The following is a 5,396-nucleotide window of genomic DNA, read 5'->3' as shown; positions in this document are numbered from 1 at the left end:
GACATTCCCACAGTTGACTTTCTAATAGAAGTCAACTACTAGACCAGAGTAGGATGTAGCTGTATATAATTTTGAGAAATTATGGACTAGACAAAGTTAATACATCTTTTTCTTAGGACTTTTTTTTTTTTGAGAGGTTTTTGCTATAGGGCACTTGCACTTGCCAGAAAGACAGAGAGAGAGAGAGAGAGAGAGAGAGACAGAAAACGAGGAATCACACCCTCCCCCCCAGGGGAGATGGCCATGCTGCAGTCCCTTCTCCATTCTCCTCTCAGGATCTTGGGCATGCACGCACACACACCTGGCATGAGTTTAAGCCACCGAGTCCAGGACACGAACCCCAGTCGACTACATGCAAGTCCAGTGACATAACCATTACACCAACTTCTGGTCCCTCTTCTGACCCTTTTAAGAGTCTTGTAGATATGAAATGCCTTTAATGAAGATTAATATGGATTGTTGCTACTGAACTAAAGACAGAGGGAGGAAAAAGGACCACTAAACCAATGAGGCCGAAGCTGATAGATAGGAAAGACCTAAACAGGTCAAACAATATGATCATTTCTTCAGCCATTTCTGAGGAAGAGAGAAAAATAAATCCAAAAAGTCATAAATTTATATTAAAACTTTCTGATAGGGAACCAGCAGTTAGCGTAATGGCTATGTAGCTGGACTCCCACGTAGTTGACCGTGGTTCGGACCCGGTGGCTTAAAACTCACGCCAGACACGTGTGCGTGCGTGCCCAAGATCCCGAGAGGAGAATGGAGGAGAAGGGATTGCGGTGTGGCCATCCCCCCTGGGGGGTGATTTCTCACTTTCTGTCTCTCTATCTCTCTCTGTCTGTCTGGCGAGTGCATGCACCCTATAGCGAAAACCTCTTGGAAAAAAATTTCTGGTATAACAAATTACAAGCAAATGATATTTGAAAGTTCTGAGCACCATTAAAAACCTGTGAATAACTATAGATAACACTTAGAACCTTGATACTTACGATAATATCCTATAAGACTTTGTATTAATATACAGGAACTTTTTTTACTAAGTTCCCCTCCCCCATAGGGTACATGTTCTCACCAGCAAGAGATAGTTAGAGACAGTGAGAGGGAAAGTGAGAAATCATCCCCCAGAGGAGATGGCCACACTGCAATCCCTCTCCTCCCTCCCTCCATTTTTCTCTGGGAGTTTGGGCACACACACACACACACAAGTGCCTGGTGTGATTTTCAAGCTATCTGGTCTAGGACTCCCACAGCCCTTGGCCATGTGCAGAGCCTTAACCACTATAGCACCTGCTGGCCACCCAAAATACAAACTTTTTTTTTTAACAGAAGAAAAATTCATTTGTTTTATATTATTAGGGACTCCTGAGTGCCTAAACTTGTGGGATCTGTATTTATAGTTTTCAGGGGAAAAATATCAACAAGCGTTTCTAAGATGAACAATTAACTTTGCATTTTTGGTGCAACTGGTATTTATTCATAGAGAAGCAAATGCTCCAAAAATGTCCTGTCCACACAACTTCTAAAAATATAGCATTCGCTATTATATTCAAGTCAACTATGAAATTAATTGAGGACATACAACATTAGTAAAGAAAACAAACCATTGTGCAAATATCTTAATAGGGTTTTTTTCCATTTAAAGCGTCATCTGGGATGACATCCTAAATAACAAGGAGCCAGCAATTAAGGATCCAAGAGAAGTGAACTGGGAGAGCTTGGTTCGTTGGCATTTTGAAATGAGACCAGACATTCTGACAGGAGCAGGCATGTCAGGCTTTGCAGGCAAGAGTAGAACATATATATATATATATATTTTTTTAAGAGAGATATTTGCTATAGAGCATGTGTACTCACTAGAGAGACAAAAAGACAGAAATGAGAAGTCATCCCCCAGAGAGGATAGCCAGGCTGCAATCCCTTTTCCTCCATTCCCCTGTCAGGATCTTGGGCATGCATGCACATGCGCCCAGTGTGAGTTTTAAGCTTCCAAGTCCAGGATTTGAATCACAGTCGACTACATGGAGTCCAGAGACGTAACCATTATGCAATCTGCTGGTTCCAAGACATAGAAATTTTAAACTCTTTGAAAGGGAAAGCCATTGAAGTGTTTTGAACAGAGCACTTATTTCACATGATTTATATTTGGGAGAGATCCTTGGAGCTACCATGGGAAAGAGGGGTTTCTGGAGTAGGAGAAGCAGAAAAGCCAGAGAGGGGTTATTATATGGAGTTATGACATATAAATATGACATGATTGTCAGTTAACCCAGGGAAACAGAAGTGATGCTGCAAAGAAAAGGGAAAATGTGAAATATATTTTGGAGAAAAACTGATAAAGTGTGGTGTGCATTCAATGTCAAGAGTGTGAAAAATAGAGAAATCAAGGATGATTTCTTGGACTTTGGTTTTAGCAACTGGGCGAGTTTTGAGGAGGAGGATATTTTGTAAGAAATACTTCTATAGAGGGAAAAGGAGTAAAGAGATTTTTGAAATGCTTGAGTTGGAAGTACTTATTAGGTGTGAAGCAGCAGTGACAGTGGAATATCTGTTGGCCATTGGGAATCTTGCTGGGGCTTTGTGTGGGTGCAGTGCCAAGGGTTATCACTCAATGAGCCAGATCAAGGGAAGAAAATACTGTTTCTCAAAGTAGCCTCAGGGTCTAGTCAAGTAATGATGGACAGTGCCCTGGAGACTCCCTGAATTATCTGAGATACTTTGAGGTAGAAAGTGAAAGGAATGCATTCTATTTATTCGGCAGAAGATGTGACTGTGAAGCCAGAGAATTTGCTTGTTTTGTAGCTGTTATTTTAGACTCTTCCTTTTCCCCCTTACATTTTAAAAAATAATTATTTTATTTAACTTTATTTATTTATTTGTTTTAATTTGACCAGAGCAGAACAGAGTGAGAGAAGGGAGAAAGCAAGCTACCAGATCCCGGAATCGTACCATGGTCAGCCATGCAGGAATCCGGCACCCTTAACTACCACACTACCTGCCAGCCCCTCCCCCTTACTTTTAAGCTAATGCAAATTCAGACACAGTTGTACGTTATTAGGTACACTTAAATACTGTAAAGCATTGAATGTAAAACTCGTATGCATTCAAGTAATGTAATTAATTTTGTTGTTATTTTTTGTTGTTGTCGTTTTTAGGTTTTTGTCATTTTGTATATGCACTTGCCAGACAGATACAGAAATAGACAGTGAAAGGGAAAATGAGAAATCATCCTGCAGAGGGAATGGACATGCCCCAATCCCTTCTCCATTATCCTCTGGCAATATGAGGCAAGCACACACACGTGCCCAGCATGATTTTCAAACTGCCTGGTCCAGTACTCAACTACTGTCGATCATGTGGGAGTTCAGAGCCTTAACCATCATGCCACCTGCTGGCCCCAATGTAATTATTATTATTATTTTTTTTTTTTTTTGGAGAGTTTATTGCTATAGGGCATGTGCACTCGTCAGAAAGACAGAGAGAGACAGAGACAGAAAGTGAAAAATCACCTCCCAGGGCGGATGCCCACACCTCAATCCCTTGTCCTCCAGTCTCCTCTTGGGATCTTGGGCACGCACGTACATGTGCCTGGCATGAGTTTAAGCCACAAGGTCCAGGACTCAAACTGCAGTTGACTGCATGGGAGTCCAGCGACATAGCCATTATGCTAACTGCTGGTCCCTCAATGTAATTAATCTTTAACAAATGACTGTTAGAAAACTGCACTAGCCCATTTAATAAATTGTGTTAAACCTCCAGGAAAAATAGGAAGTGAACCATGTTTATAATAACACTAAGAAGCATACAAAGCTTTCATAAGTTATTACATGTTTTCTAAAGAAATCCAACTATTGAGACCAGCAGTTAGCGTAATGACTATGTCGCTGGACTCCCACATAGTTGACTGAGGTTTGCATCCCAGACCTGGTGACTTAAACTCATGCTGGGCGCATGTGCATGCTTCCCAAGATCCCGAGAGGAGAATGGAGGAGAAGGGATTGTGGCGTGGCTATCCCCCCTGGGGGGTGATTTCTCACTTTCTGTCTGTCTCTGTTTGTCTGGCGAGCGCATGCGCCCTATATCAAAAACCCTCCAAAAAAAAAAAGAAATCCCACTGTTTTCTATTTTCTATTTTTTATATAATGGACCTTTATTAATTTTGTTTTTAAACACAAAAACTTCATTAAAAAGTGGTCACTTCTGCAAGAATTTAAATTTCTATTACAATTTTGGAACTTGAATCTGTGGTGTGAACTTGAATTTCCTTGGGTGAAATCTATATGCATGAAAAATACCAGCAATGATTTAGGCATAAGGATATTTATCACAACACTGTGTGCAATGCTGAGAAACTGGAAGCAAATTAAATGCCCAATACAAGGGAGATTTAAAAGAAAAAGATGCAATTAAACCATAGACAGTAATCAAATGATTAAAATTTGGCATGTTGGGCATTTTATGATCAAAGAAAATATTTATGCCATAGCTGTTATTGAATGCAAGAGTATCCAACCTGTGTCGTATGATCGGAATATTTTAAATAATCATTACAGACCCAACATAGTATGAAAGTATGTTAGTTATATTTGCTCCTAGAAGTTAGAATAACTGAATGATTTATCATATTTCTTCTATTTTATCCTTCATATTTTATAAAGTTTATTGTATTTCCTCTAATTTTGTTGTGAAATTTATAGTAATATTTAGTTTTATAATCACACAGAACCAACAAAAAAGTCAATATAAATTTAAAAAATTTTTAACTCTCTTTCTATATAATATATTATATATATATTTATTTATGCATTCAGTGAGCTAGAAAGACAGAGAGGCAGAGAGACAGATACCACCAACAGGGTCCTCAGGCTGGGATGTACCTTCAGCTTCAGCCAGGCCCAGATCATCAGCCTACACAGACCTTGCTTGTTCACGGAGGCCTATGGACGCGAACGTGGAACCTTGTCAAGTGACTCAGCCTTACAGAGCATTGTATTATGGCTATGCCACTTTCTGGACCCTGAACGTTGTTTGTAATATGCAGAATCCCATCCAGCAATAGTTGAGGACTTAGGAAAATAATCATAACACACATTTCTTCCACCTGAAATTTGAGCTTAGTGAGAAATATGATAAAAAAGTAGTGATTATGCGAGATTAATATGTACTTTGTTGCGATTAAAAATAATAAAGCTAACATCTGATATCTGCCATGTAGTTGACTTTTTAATACTAAAAGCACAATTTCCATATCTTACCTCCCCAGCCACAGGCAATGTCTGACCACTTCTAATATTCCTGTTCCTGTTTAAAGGCAGTTACATAGAGAGCGGGAAAGAGATGCTTCTGCGAGGCCACTTGCTCCTATTAGAAGAGAAGAGAAGCCAGTGGGTGGCATG

Source organism: Tupaia chinensis, unplaced genomic scaffold (assembly GCF_000334495.1).
Source record: "Tupaia chinensis unplaced genomic scaffold, TupChi_1.0 Scaffold143744_1, whole genome shotgun sequence".
NCBI lineage: Eukaryota > Metazoa > Chordata > Mammalia > Scandentia > Tupaiidae > Tupaia > Tupaia belangeri.
This window is presented reverse-complemented; position numbering follows the sequence as displayed.